The following is a 15,917-nucleotide window of genomic DNA, read 5'->3' as shown; positions in this document are numbered from 1 at the left end:
CTGGCTTCAGCCTCTGAAACTCTCGATTGCTTCATCTGTGAAATAGGGTAAAGAATCACCCCTGCCTCATGAGGCTACTGACACTCATTTAAAGCTCATTTTTAGCCCAGGGGTCAGCCAAGTACCAGCCCAATGGTCAAATTCCTCTGACCATGTGCTTTTCACAGCCTGCAAGCTAGGAATGACTTCTACATCGCTATGTGTTTGGGAAAAATGAAAATAACAACATTTAGTTACATTGAAACTGACATTTCAGTGTCTAAATAAAGCTTTATCAGGACACAGTCACACACTCGTGCAGTTACGTATTGTCTACAGCCACTCTCACACCACAAGGGCAGGAGTGAGAGCCTGGAGAGACTGTACTTGGCAAAGTCTAAAGTATTTACCATCTGGCCCTCTACAGCAACATCTGAAGACGCTTGCATCAGCTGACAGGAAACGTTCAATAACTGTTGGCTCTGCCTCCCATTATGAATAAGGAAACCCAGGCAGAGACACTGAAATCTTTTTATTGAGATATAATTCACATACCATAGTATTCACCCTTTTAAATGTTAACAACCGAATGGCTTCTAGCATATTCAGAGCTGTGAAATTATTCTTACCACCCCAAAAAGAAAACCTGTAGCCATCATTCAATGTAGCTGTCATTCCCTATTTTCCCTTCTCCAAAGCACCCAGTAGCCACTAATCTGCTCTCAGTCTCTATGGATCTGCCAATTCTGGACATTTCACATAAACAGAATTATTTAATACGTGACTTTTTGTGTCTGGCTTCTTTCTGTTAGCACAACTGTCTCAGGGTTCCCATAGACTGTTCATGTATCAGTACTTCAATCGTTTTTTGGCTCAATATTATTCTATATTATTCTATGGTACATCTTCAGACTGGCACATTTTGTTTTTCTCATCAGTTCATAGACATTTGGGTTGTTTCACTTTTTTGGCTATTATGAGTAATTCTCCTATCAACACTTGTATACATATTTTTGTACAGGCACAATTTCATTTCTCTTGGTTACCCACCAAGGAGTAGAACTGTTGGGTTGGATGGTAACTGTTTAATGTTTTAAGAAACTTCCAAACTGTTTCCCAAAGTGAACCATTTTACACACATACCAGCAACATACAAGGGTTTCATTTTCTCTACATTTTCAACAACACTTGCTATTATCCATCTTTTGGAGTATAACCATCCCAGTGGGTGCAAAGTAGTATCTCATTGTGGTTTTGATTTTATTTGCCTAGCAACTAATGCCCCTTCATGGATCACTGCCCTGTCATGGCGAAAGGGCTTGCAGAACTCAATGAAGCTATGAGGCATGCTATGGAAGGCCACCCAAGATGGACAGGTCATAGTGGTGAGTTCTGACAAAATGTGATCCACTGGAAGAGGGAATGGCAAACCACTCCAGTACACTAGCCATGAGAACTCCATGTATAAAAAGGCAAAAAGATATGACAACAAAAGATGAGCCCCCCTGGGGAAAAGTGGAGGACAACTACTAATAGCTCCAGAAAGAATGAAGCAGCTGGGCCAGAGCAGAAATGATGCCCAGTTGTAGATGTGTCTGGTGATGAAATTAAAATACGACGCTGTAAAGAACAGTATTGCATAGGAACCTGGAATGTTAAGTCCATGAATCAAGTTAAATTGGATGTGGTCAAGCAGGAGATCCCAAGAGTAAACATCAACATCTTGGAATCAGTGAACTAATATGGATGGGAATGGGTGAATTTAATGCAGATGACCATTATTATCTACTACTGTGGGCAAGAAACCCATAAAAGAAACGGAGTAGCCCTTATAATCTACAGAAGAGTCCAAAATGCAGTACTTGGGTGCAACCTTAAAAACGACAGAATGATCTCAGTTTGTTTCCAAGGCAACTCATTCAACACCACAGTAATCCAAGTCTTTGCCCAACCACCGATGTTGAAGAAGCTAAAGCTGACCAGTTCTTTTAAGACCTAGAAGACTTACTAGAACTAACACCAAAAAAAAAAAGATGTCTTACTCATCACTAGGAATTGGCATGCCAAAGCAGGAAATCAAGACATACCTGGAGTAACAGGCAAGTTTGGCCTTGGAGTACAAAATGAAGCAGGGCAAAGGCTAACAGAATTCTGCCAAGAGAACACACTGGTCATAGCAAACACCCTATTTCAACAACACAAGACAACTTTACACATGGGCATTATCAAATGGTCAACACCAAAATTAGATTCATTGCATACTTTGTAGCCAAAGATGGAGAAGCTGTACACAGTGAGCAAAGCCAAGACCTAGAACTGACCATGCTTCAGGTTATCAGCTCCTCATAACAAAATTCAGGCTTAAACTAAAGAAAACTGGGGGAAACCACTAGGCCAGTCAGGTACAACTTAAATCAAATCCCCTATGAATATACAGTGGAGGCAAAGAATAGAGTCAAGAGATTAGATCTAGTAAACAGAGTGGAGAGAGTTCCATAATATTGCACAGAAGGCAGCATACGAAATCATCCCAATGGAAAAAGAAATGCAAGAAGGCAAACTGGTTGTCTGAGGAGGTTTTGCAAACAGCTGAGGAAAGAAGAGAAGCAATAAGCAAGGGAGAAGGGGAAAGGCATCCCCAGCTAAATGCAGAGTTCCCGAGAACAGCAAGGAGAGACAAGAAAGCCTTCTTTAATGAACAACCAAAGAAATGGAGGAATACAACAGAAAGGGTAAGACTAGAGAGCTCTTCAAGAGATTTGGAAATATCAAAGGAACATTTATTTCATCCAAAGACGGACACAATAAAGGACAGAAATAGTAAAGACCTAATAGAAGCAAAGGAGATCAAGAAGAGATGGAAAGAATACACATAAGAACTATACAAAAAGATCTTAATGACTTGGATAACCACAATGGTGTAGTCTCCCACTCAGAGTCAGACATTCTGAAGTGTAAAATCAAGTGAGCCTTATGATGCACTGCTGCCAATAAAGCCAGTGGAGGTGATGGAATTCCAGCAAAGCTGTTTGAAATCCTAAAACTTGACGCTATCAAAGTGCTGCACTCAATATATCAGCAAACTGGGAAAACCCAGCAGTAGCCACAGGACTGGAAAATGTCACTCCTCATCCCAATTTCCAAGAAGGGTAGCACTGAAGAATGTTCAAACCACTGGACAATTGCATTCATACCCCATGCTAGTAAGGTTATGCTCAAAATCCTCCAAGACAGGCTTCAGCATTACGTGAACCAAGAATTTCAAGATGTTCAAGCTGGGTTTAGAAAAGGCAGAGGAACCAAAGATCAAACTGCCAACATTTGATGGATTAACGAGAAAGCAAGGGAAATCCATTAAAGCATCTACCTCTGTTTATTGACTACACTTAAGCCTTCGACTGTGTGGATCATAATAAACTATAGCAAACTCTTAAAGAGATGGGAATATCAGACCATATTACCTGTCTCCTGAGAAACCTGTATGCGCGTCAGGAAGTAACAGAATGTGTACGGAACAACTGACTGGTTCAGGATGAGGAGTAAGACAAGGCTGTTGATTATCACCCTGTTTAACTTATACACAGAGCACATCATGCGAAACACTGGGCTGGACAAGTTACAAGCTGGAATCAAAACTGCCGAGGGAAATATCAGTAACTCTAGATATGCAGATAATACTACTCTAATGGCAGAAAGTAAAGAAGAACTAAAGAGCTTCTTGATGAGGGTGAAGGAGGAGAGTTAAAAGGCTGGCTTAAAACACAATATTAACAAAACAAAGATCATGGCATCCAGTCCCATCACTTAACAGCAAATAGAAGGGGAAAAGGTGGAAGCAGTGACAGATGTCCTCTTCTTAGGCTCTAAAATCACTGCATATGGTGACTGTAGCCATGAAATTAGAAAACAACTGCTTCTTAGCAGGAAAGCTATGACAAACCTAAACAGTGTGTTAAAAAACAAAGACCTTACTTCACCAACAAAGGTCCATATACTCAAGGCTATGGTCTTTCCAGTAGTCATGTATGGACATGAGAGCTGGACAATAAATAAGGCAGAGCACTGAAGAATTGATGTTTTTCAATTGTGGTGTTGGAGAAGACTCTTGAGAGTCCCTTGGACTGCAAGGAGATCAAACCAAGTCAATCCTAAAGGACATCAACCCTGAATATTCTTTGGAAGGACTGATGATGAATCTGAAGCTCCAATACTATGACTACCTGAGGAGGTGACTCATTGGAAAAGACTCTGATAATGGGAAAGACTGAAGACAGAAGGAGAAGAGGGCAACAGAGGATGAGATGGTTGGATAGCATCACCGATTCAGTGGACATGAGCTTGGGAAAACTCCAGGAGATGGTGAGGAACAGGGGAAGCCTAGTGTGCTGCAATACATGGGGTCGCAAAGAGTCGGATGACTTGGGTGACTGAATAACAACCACCAGGGACTAATGATGTTAAATATCTTTTCATGTGCCTGCACCATTTGTTTATTCCCTTTGGAGAAATGTCTGTATAGATCTTTTGCACATTTTTTAATTGAGTTGTCTTTTTAGTGTTGAGCTGTAAGAGTTCTTTATATATACTGAACACTACACTTGTACCAGGTATATGATTTGTAAATACTGTCTCTCATGCTCTGGGCTATCTTTTTACAGCCTTGACAGTATACTTTGAAGCACAAAAGCTTTTAATTTTAATGAAGTCCAATTCATCTATTTTTTTCTTTTGTTGCTTGTGCTCTGGTGTAATATCTAAAAAATGACTGCCTAATCCAAGATCATAAAGATCTATGAGTTCTGCAAAGAGTCTTATACATTGAGCTTTCACATTAAGTTTTTGATACATATGCTGTGATACAAAGATTCACCTTCAATCTTCTGCTCAGAGCTATCCTGTTATCCCTGTACCATTTGTTGGAAAGACTATTCTCACCCTGTCCCCACTGAACTGGTTTGGCACCCTGTTGAAAATCAAGACTATAAGCTTAAGGGTTGATTTCTGAACTCCCAATTCTATTCCACTGATCTGGATGTCTAACTTTATTCTAGTACCACACTTCCTTAATTAGTATAGCTTTGTGTATGTGTGTGTATTTGTGTGCTCAGTCCCTCAGTTGTGTTCAGCTCTTTGTGACCCCATGGACTGTAGCCTTCCAGGCACCTCTGTCCATGGAATTTTCCAGGTAAGAATACTGGAGTAAGTTGTCATTTCCTACTCCAGTGGATCTTCCCAACCCAGGGATCAAACCAGTGTCTCCTACATCTCTTGCATTCTTTACCATGAGCCACCTGGGAAGCCCTAGTGTAGTTTTGTAGTGGGTTTTGAAAATAAGAAGTATGAGGCTTCAAACTTTGCTCTTTTGCCAAAGGGTCTTGTCTATTCTGGATAATATGCATATCCATATGACAAGTAGGATCAAACTGCCAATTTCTGCCAAAAAATAAAAAGACACCTAGAAGTTGGACAAGGACTGCTCAGAATGTGTAGAGTGACTGAGGGAGAGCCACAGTTATAACAATTTTAAGTATTCCAGTCTGTGAACACAGGATATCTTTCCATTTATTTAGTTGGGTCTTTTTCCCTTTCTTTCAACAATGTTTTGCAGTTTCAGAGTATAAATTCTGTACCTCTTCAATGAAGTTTATAGGCATCCCTCAGTTTATCTTGCTTTGCTTTATTGTGTCTTTTACAAATTAAAGGTCTGTGGCAACCCTGCATTAAGCAAACTGATCAACACCACTTTCCTAATAGCATTTGCTCACTTTCTGGTCATTTTCACAGTATTTCAAACTTTTTCCTCATTGGTATGTTTGTTACGGTGATCTGCAATCAGCAACCTTTGATGCTACTAATACAATTGTTTCAGGGCACCACAAACCACTTCCACGTAAGACATGAACTTCACTGATAAATGGTGTGTGTGCTGTGACAACTCCAATGACCCACTGTTCCCCTGACTCTCCCTCTCCTCTGGCCTCCCTATAGCCTGAGACACAACAATATTGAAATGAGGCCAATTAATAACCTGACAATGGCCTCTTCATGTTCAATTGAGAAGAGTGAATCAATGCTGCAAACTTCATTGTTGCCTTATTTAAGAAATTGCCACAGCCACCCTAACATTACACGACCACCCTAATCAGTCAGCAGCCATGAACAATGAGACAAGACCCTCCACTAACAAAAAGATTGTAACTCAATGAAGACTCAGATGATGGTTAGCATTTTTTTTTATCAATAATACATTTTAAAATAAAGATATATATATTTTTTTACACATAATGCCAAGGTACACTTAACAAACTATAGTACAGTGTAAATGTAACTTCTATACCCATTTGGAAAGTGAAATACTCCTGAGGATCATTTTACTGCAAGAGTTACTTTGTTGCTGTGGTCTGGCACCAAACCTGTGTTATCTCTAAAGTCTGCCTCTATTACTAAGTAAGTTTTTTGATACTAAAGTAAACAGAATTATTTGAAATTTTTTGATTTAGTATAAAATTTAACTTGGAGCTGTAGAAAATTCATAGGTAAGTACACAAGAAACAACAACAAAAGCTTAAGAGTAAGAAAAATAAAACTGAAGCTGGACTTCAAGGAGATACAATGTGTTAGGATTCATGCCAGCCTCCAAGATCCTTGAGCGTAGACACACTCTGTCTTGCTCGCCATGTACACTGAGCACATAGCTGGCACTCAAGAAACACCTGAATGAAGTTCTTAACACTAATGGAAAGCATCTACTCTATTTTCTATTTTAGACAATAAATATGCCCTTATGTTATGTTAAGTCACTTCAGTAGTGTCCGACTCTGTGTGACCCCATAGACGGCAGCCCACCAGGCTCCCCCGTCCCTGGGATTCTCCAGGCAAGAATACTGGAGTGGGTTGCCATTTCCTTCTCCAATGCATGAAAGTGAAAAGTGAAAGTGAAGTCGCTCAGTCGTGTCCGACTCTTAGCGACCCCCTGGACTGCAGCCCACCAGGCTCCTCTGTCCATGGATTTTCCAGGCAAGAGTACTGGAGTGGGGTGCCATTGCCTTCTCCGAAATATGCCCTTAAATACTAGCTTATTCAAGCCATAGATTCGAATGGTATGGATTACAGCTGTTACTATCATGAGAAACATATTCACAGAGAAGAGAACAAGTTTGGGGAAAACTCCCCTCCTCCCAGCCATTGAGCAAACTCCCCTTTAGTTTTTTTCAGCTAAGAAGTTGAAGAAAATATCACTAAACAAGGATGAGAATAGGGTAAAAAGTAGAGGAAGCACTGAGCACCGGTCCTCTGGACAATGATGTAAAGGATGTATAATGACGCCCAAAGGCAAAATAAATCAGGGTGCTGGAGGCGTGAAAGAGAGTGCGAGAGAGGGAGAAAGGGAAGGGAAGAAGCAGGAGAAACTTGAGGCTAAAAATGGTATTTAACCAAAACAAAAAAAAAAATTATAATTTACATGGGTACACAAAATAACCTCGAAGAGCCAAAGCAATCTTGAAAACGAAAAATGGAGCTGGAGGAATCAGGCTCCCTAACCTCAGACTGTATTACAAAGCTACAGTAATCAAGACAGGATGGCACTGGCAGAAAAACAGAATTATAGATCAATGGAACAGGACAGAAATCCCAGAGAGAAACCCACGCACCTATAGGCACCTTATCTTTGACAAAGGAGGCAAGATTATCTTTGACAATGCAGAAAAGGCAGTCTCTTCAAAAAAATGGTGCTTGGAAAACTGGACAGCTATAAGTAAAAGAATGAAATCAGAACACTTGCTAACACCATACAAAAAAATAAATTCAAAATGGATTAAAGACTTGACTGTAAGGCCAGACACTATCAAACTCTTAAGAGAAAAACACAGGCAGAATACTCTTGGACATAAATCACAGCAAGATCCTTTTTTGACTCCCCTCCTAGAGTAATGAAAATATCCTGACTATAACAGTGGATAATCGATTTAAATAATAAAATTTCACTAAGGAAAGCATACTATGTGCTGTGCTGGCAATGCTAAGTATATGTATGTCATCTCATTAACTTCTTGGGACGATTCTGAGGCAAGTACTATTATTATCATTGTTACAGACAAGAGAAAACAGAGACCCAGAGATGTTAGGGTAACTTACCCAAGGCTTCATATTTTACAAAGGCCATAGCTAGTTTTTAAACCTAAGTCACGTGAATACAAAATGTAAACATTATGCAAGGTGTGTAAACAGATATTGTACATACTTACTCAAGAGTGTAGCAAATATCTGATACCCTAATACAGTTATTAACTTGAAGATCCTCATACTATTAATAGTTATGAATTTGATTCCAAACAGAAATCAAAGTTCAGAAGGAGACAACCGTCCTTAATCATTTTAGGCCAACAAGGCATATGAATCACATAACAAAAAGCTCGCAAATATTTTACCAAGAAAACCACACATATTATGAAGCCTGAGATTATGCTGTTTCCTGCAGCCATTGGGGGAATGCTGGGTTTGAGTCCTGGATATGTCTCAGGCCAGGTATGTAACTCTGGAAATGCCCTTTGTCTTAGTAAACTGCCCTGTCTCATCGGCAAGGCCATTGCCCAGCCTATCATTCTACCAATTCACGCTTCTTCTAAGCTTTTAATCATTAGGTAATCAACTTTCATTGCATGCATATTTACATGTTTATCAAACCCACTGGGCAATTACAGTTCTCAGCCCAGGGTAAGTGGGAAGAAGTTTATTTGGGCACACTTAAAAGTACCCTTGATCAGAAAACCATTTCTTAAGAAAAGAAAAAAGATGGGTGCAGGGGTTGGGTGGGTGGGGAGATTTGCTTTGATAAAGTGCATCATAAGCCCTTCCTCCCCTGGCTGGTCCATATTCTAAATCATTTCCTTGCTTTCACATAGTAAATTTTCTGCTAGATGTCTAGATATGCTGGAGATCAGGTTACAGTGTGAAGGACGAAAGATAAAAACAATCTGCATACTTCCATCTGGCTCTTCAGAACAAAGTCTAGAGACTTGAAATGTGAGGAGAGAAGCATGCTTCTCTAGCTGCACAGCAGATACGGCAAAATGTCACGGAAACAAATCTTTCAAGAGAATCAGAGATGCTGGAATGTGTAATTAACTAAAATTTACTGAGAGCATTAAAAAAAAAAAGTAAGACCTGGGTACAAAACACAATGTTGCCTCTTTTACAACTGGATGAAAGTTGAGAACAGACCAACGTATTAGAAAACCTATCCTGTGGACGCGCGATTCTTATTGTCGTCAAATAACTCCTTTAAAAAAAAAACTACCAAACTTCTCTGTTTATTAACACAGTCTTGCCTAGTTTTTAGGACTCAAAAGTCAACATTCAAGGCTTGACTCGTGTCAAACTATTCCTAAGCCACATGGCACAGGGCCACGCAAGACGGATTTTCAATATGAAACAAACCAGAAGGTCCAATACAAACACGGGGTTTCCAATATATAAAATTTAAGAAAAGCCAGGGTCTGTGCAGAAAACATTAAACTGGTTTATATATCAAAATCATGAGGTTTTAGCAGAAATGTAGCATTAAAATAATTTACAAAATGGCTCAACGATGAACATTTTCCTCCACGAAAAAACAACACCCTTAATGTTTTTCATATGGCACATAAATTTTACAATACCTGCAGGAATATTTTCATAGGTTACACCAACACCATGGGTCTTTTTAGCTCTTAAGCATATTACGATTCTTGCCTTTTTATAGCATTTTTGTTGTTGTTTGCACCCAATGTAATAAGCTTTTGAGAACAAGACACAAACCACAATAAAAAGGGGGGAAAAAAAGGACTGCCCTTTGTAGCTGCAACTTTCATGAGGGGGTGGGGATGGGGGAAGAGAGGGCTTCAAACCTAGTTTTTATAGCTGCTATCTTGATGCAATTAGTGTAAAATAATTGTCTGCACAGGCCAAAGAAGAGGCTAAGTTGAGGCACTTGAATGCCTTCCCGAAAATGATTTCCCTGCCTCTCCCTTCAGCCTGCTGCAACAGATGTTGGCTGTTAAGCCGCGCAGACGACACAGTTCATGACTCTTCTAAGACGGCTGTGTGCCACATCTGCAGTTGATGAAATGGAGAGCAGAAGTGTGGCAGACACACAGAGGAGAGTGTGAGCGAGGCAGGCAGGCGCAGGCTGGGCCCGAGGAACTGTCTTGAAGACTGGCCTAAAAATAGACACACGCTCACACTCCTCCACCCTCCGCATCCAACCTCATAAAACCGGCCCGCCTGTCCTATTATGGAGTCAGCCTATGGCAGACACTTCCTGCGTCCAAGTCAGGCGGTGGATACCGCGAGAGCGGCGAGGCGGGAGTGGAGGGAAGCAGGCTGTGCAGCATCCTCAAACTGCAGCTTCGCTCTCCGAGCCTCGGTAGGACTGGGCTGTGGTCCAAGTTCAGCTGGGCCCCCAGAGAAAGGCAATGCTTGTGTTTAGCCCGCACAATACTGACATAACATTAACAGATTTACATATGCAAAACTGTGAAGCAACAGGCATTCCCCCTCAATTGACCCACAGCTTGTAGTGTCTGCCGAGTTATTCCCCGCTTCGGCTCTGTAACCAAGTGGGCGGCATGCGAATACCATCTGGGTACCACTTATTGAAAACTGGCAGTCGTTCTGTAATAGGCAAGCTGGCAATAAGAGGGAAGGGAATAAATTGCATCATTTAGTTAACATCCACTTGCTTTGCGGCTGTTAAAAACCCATGACTGAATAATAATTTGGTTATTTCTTTTGCCAGAAACTGCCGTCAGCCAAATCGTACTACGCATGCTTGCAGAAGTCGACTTGCAAAATTTCCACTTGAAAAGGGATTGAGGAGGATCAGGGCGAAATGGGCACCTCGCTCTGGTTGTGAACAGCAGTGACTCCGGGTACATGGTATCTCTATGCCCTTCAAGTGTCCTCGTCACCCTAAACATGGTCAACACCAAGCCCTGGTCAGCCACCAGCCACGCTGAGCCACAGAACCAGGCTGTGATGTGCAACAGTGCCCCTAAGAGGCACAGACTCAGGGCGTGTGTGACAATTGACAGCTACATGCCGCAGATGCGGCTGAGCAAGTCTTGTCTGGACAGACATCCCCTAGTCTCTGCCTCAGAACTAAGTGGGAGAGCAAGCTCACGGGAAGCCTGAGTGCTACCTGCCCAGGTCCCCTAACTCCATGCCTGGAGCAGTCAGGCGGCATGTTTCTTTCTGGTTTACTCAACTGCTTCCAATCTGACTAACAAAGAAAATGCCAGAACCCCCTTAGACAGCAGCATAAAGGTAGATGTCATCTTCAGGAAAAGTCCATGTGTCTGAAATGGTTCTCTTTTGAATGTATTTGTGAAGATATGAAATCTTATTTACTACATACTGTGTGTGCATGTGTGTGCATATATATTCACACATACATATATACATACACACACATACATATTACTTTTTAAAAGTCTTTTAGAAAAATCAGGACTGAAATATGCCAAAAAGACTAACGCTATGGCATTTTTTTAAACTTTATTTTAAAATTCATATCTTTTATTATTTGTATCTTTATTAACGGCTATGGCATTGGTCACTTACACATAGTTAAGCCTTAATTTTCCTCAAAGACTTCAAAAAGGAAAAGATACAAATAACTAAAAGAAATAAAAAATACATCTATTGCTTTTAAAAATTTCTATAGCATTGGTCACTTACACATATTTCAGCCTTGATTTTCCTCAAAGACACAGAAAATGAGAGGAAGGAAACAGAAACAAATGGGAAAACTGGATCAAAAAAGAGAATTTGTCCAATCAAATAAAAAAAGAAAAAGGAAAGCCTTTGCCCTGATGTTAATGGCAAAAATACATGTTTACAAAATCCAAACCCGAAGCTTTCCTTACTCCTGCATTTGAAAGGAAAATGCAATCTTTCAAAGCCCCAAACAAATTAAAGACCACTTGATTTTATAAGTGGGGTGGTCCTTGTGAAAATAACACAGTCGGCTGTTTGTACATTAAAACAGGCAGAATATGATCACCAAGGCGGGGGAGAGAAAAAGAAGGCAGGACTAAATTGTTAGGTATTTTATAAACCACAACATTTGTAAGTCACCACATGTTTAAGTGAAACTTGAGTCATAGTTATTTTCAAGGGAATGACGATAGACAAGAAAGGTAATAGTTTTTTCCTCCCAGATTCAGTTTACTGTTGTAACCTTACTTGCTCTAAACACCTTACAAAGCAAAGACTAAGTCACTTGTATATCTAAAGATATCAAAGATGTTAGGATTACAAAGCCATAGGCTAAATTTGCTCCTTGAAAGGATGAGAAAGAAAATGATTATTTCCAAGTCACTGAGCTTATAATCAGTTTGCTAAAAAGAAGCAAAATAGTCATTTTATTCACACACATGCACAGGTGCACACAGGAATATACACATCTCCCTGCCCCAGTCAAAATCAGCAAGCAGTCATGGAGATATCACTGACCTGAAAGTCAGGAGAACTGGTTTTCACCAAAGCTCTGTCACTTTCTAGCTATGTGACCTTGGGCAGGTCCCCATCTCTCTGGACCTAATTTTCTTAGAAAGTGCTGATGTGTAACAAGGACAGGTTAGAATTCCCTAAATCTAGGCCAAATAATGATTTTCCTAACAGCTCTTCATTGCATATTCATCATTACAAAATGTGAATCCTTCCTATGAAAATAAATGAATCCAAGTTCTACAGGATTTCAAAATTACTCTCATTTTACTTTGCAAATTACACTTAGGGTAAATATTGCTGGGGTTTTTGTTTGTTTTTAAAAATCCACATGTTGAAGGACTGAACTGCCTTAAACAAATATTTATCTTCCAAAACATTATATATTCCTCAGCGTTTGTTTAAAATCCAAAATGTTTCCAGTAACAGGAAGATTTCTATTTAATATGCAATTTCTTAATAAATTAAATATAATACAAAGTTAACTTACCCAGCACATCATTCTGGAAATAGGTAGGAATCAAGAGTTAAAAATCTAAAGAACTTACAATACAACCACGGTTTGGTCCAAGGTAAGATTTTTATAAAATAGTGCCTGCCCAGGAAACTTATTTTTAAGCTACTGACAAGTCCACTGTCAATGCAGCATATTTAAATGTAACCATTCTCTTTTTGTTGATTTCCACTATCGTACTTCTCCTAGGCTCTTCTACCAATGAACCATGGCACAGTTTTCCCTAAAACGCTTTAAAGGGTGCATATGTCCTGGCAAAAGTCCAAAATCCCAGGCAACATCAGCACTTTCCAGTTAACCCTAATCAACTCTATTGTCTTTGAGAAGTGGAGACAATGAAACTGACCTCTGGGCGGTGGCCTGCTGTGTGTGAGCATTTCCCCAGGAGCAGTTATGGACTGGTGCTAATCCACAAGGGACCTTGCATAACAACTTCCCCCCTTCAGACATCCAAGTGCAGCCGCTCACAAGGCTCACAAGCCAGCTGGCGAGAGTTAGCAGTCAGTGGCCAGGAAAGAGAGTGAAGGTAACTGGTCCATGAGACACAGGAATTCCCTCTTTGGCCTCATTAGCAAGAGGACTCGGCCGCCAAGACTAAAGTTAACATTAGCCAAATACACCTGGCTAATCTTGTAAAGAATAAAGATTTGCTCATTAACTCAGCTTAGAAAGGTGTGACCTACAAACCTGAAGAGCTATTTTCAGGTCCTTAATGGTACTAATTTTGCGATCCAGTTACAAATTCCATGTGGTCCTTCACAACGTCTCTTTAAAGAGACTTTTGAGGTAGGACAGTGAGCCTTCTGCCACATCTCTCTCTCACACACACACCCCACTTCCATGATATAAGCCCTCAACACTGAGTCTATCCAGAAAAAGGAAAGGTATACTTCCAGCCTAGGTGTAAGTTACCTGACATCCACCTGCTATGGCTGAGAAACCTCAAGGCAGTGAAGTGCACCCCCAAGGCCTCATGGAATGAAGGCACCAGTGCCAAGGCCACTCCCTGCTCTCACCGGGCAGACAGGCTCCTCTGCTTACTGCGAAGAGGCTCCTGGACAGCACCAGGAAGAGCCCGGAGTCTGCGGCCCGCTCTTCAGGAGACTGACAGGGACTCAGGTACCAGAGGGGCCAGCAGGGTGCTTCCCCCTTACGCTTCAGCTAATTCAAAAGCTTCAGGATCCATCTTCATTAGGAACTCAAGGAAAGAAGGAAGAAAGGGAAGAAGAAAAGAAGGAAGACATGGAAAGATGCAGAGAGAGACAGAGAGAGCATGGCTCTGTCTTGGGAGAGATGGGGCGGGGAGGAAGGAAATCTCTCGCCAGGAAAACAAAACAATTTGCAAAATGTAGAAATAAATACTCGTGGCTAAATTCCAACCCAACTGGTTCAATGTGAGGAAATAAACTCTTATCAAAGGCAAAAAGGTTCAAGGGGAATTGAATATATTTCGGCTTCACATAAACTAAAAATCACAAATTGCTACAACCATTTGGATTACGCAATGCTCCTCTCTCAAGCAGTCTAGGTTTCTACCCCCATCCCCCTGCATTCTGACACTGTTAAGATTTCAGAATGGAACCAGAGCAGCCACCATTGGCCAGCTCAAAGGACACAAGGCTCAGGGCTGGAGAGCAGGCTTGTGGAAACCCAAAGAAAATGCTCTTTATTTGAGGAAAGAAGAGCCTGGCAGGTAGACAAACATTTCAGGCTTTATTCAGGTGTATGGCTGAGGTGGGGTGAGGGTGAGGCCCGGGGGCCTGTGTTCCTGTGCACCCAGATCAACATCCTTTTCTTTAAATGGCTCTGAAAGCCACAGAGGAAGTCCAGTTACCCAGCAAGGGCCACTCAGAGACACCATTAAGGGGCAACAGATATATTTTCTTCCTTTATGTCATGTCAAAAGCCAAGCTGCTGCTCTTATGGCATGAGGCAGATGAATACAGATTAAATATTAAAACACAGTAAGTTCTTGTGGAGAATCATTATTTCTGACACAATTACCCAACACCTTCTTCAACCAAACACCTGGCTGGCTGCTTATCAGTAGCACATGAAGTATTCCAGCACATTCCAGCAAGGTCCAGAGAGAGACAATGGTCAGCTGCTGGACATTTCAATCCTTGGCTGGTCATCATCACCTCCCATATTTACAAGCTCTTTTGGCAACACACATTTGAGACCCTGTTGCAGATATCTTTATTAGCTGGAAGAAAAGATCTAAGGTTTCCTCCTCAAATCAGAAAAGGCCTCTTCAACCTAATCGACTTATCCAGTCCCCAGTGAGGGGCTAGCACAAATAGCCAATTTCGTAAGAGGCCAAGGGGTGGTTTGGAAAAGTGAACAGGGACAGAAGATGAGGCAACCCCTAAGTTCCTTTTCTGCTGGGGCCTCTCAGTGCAGCTCCAGCCTTTGTTTGGAAGAGATCTGAATTCCAGCACGGAGGGCACACCCGTGGGTAAACACACACTGGAAAATGTGAGTGACACGCAGATTATTTTGGACCACTGATCACCACAAGTGTGCACGTTTAAAAAGAAAATTAGCCTTATTAAGTTAAAGGCTCATGTGAGTGCAGGTTAAGTAAGCAATGAGGGCAAGATCTCACCTCTAGCTTAAAACTAATACTTGCACGTACACACACACACTCCCTACACACCGGAAGTTTTCCTTTTAAGACATAAAATTATTTTCCTCCCCAAGAGCATCACAAAAGTTAACAGGCTATAGTAAATCAACAAAGGTACTGCTCCTCTCCTCCAGTTCTCTTTTTCATTTATTTCTGCCTCTATATTCCCTACTCCCCTCCAACTAGACCTGGCCTCTACTGGTCCATAAGAAATGAGACAAAAGACAATCAAAACAAAAAGATAAAGTGAGTACTAATAATAATTACTCATATTTAACCAGCACTTGCTATGTAAAAATATTAATA

General features: G+C 41.0%; 1 protein-coding gene and 1 non-coding gene across 20 annotated transcripts in view; both read right to left on the bottom strand.

The window, feature by feature from the left end:
- FOXP1 (forkhead box P1) overlaps nt 1-15,917 on the bottom strand; it is a 627,940-nt gene that overhangs the window by 577,976 nt on the left and 34,047 nt on the right. The window lies entirely within an intron of this gene.
- Nucleotides 9,397-9,514, bottom strand: MIR1284 (microRNA mir-1284). The gene has a single exon (NR_030820.1). It is a non-coding gene; the product is annotated as a microRNA mir-1284 (primary transcript).

This window comes from Bos taurus, chromosome 22 (assembly GCF_002263795.3).
Source record: "Bos taurus isolate L1 Dominette 01449 registration number 42190680 breed Hereford chromosome 22, ARS-UCD2.0, whole genome shotgun sequence".
NCBI classification, from domain to species: Eukaryota; Metazoa; Chordata; class Mammalia; order Artiodactyla; family Bovidae; genus Bos; species Bos taurus.
This window is presented reverse-complemented; position numbering and strand designations above follow the sequence as displayed.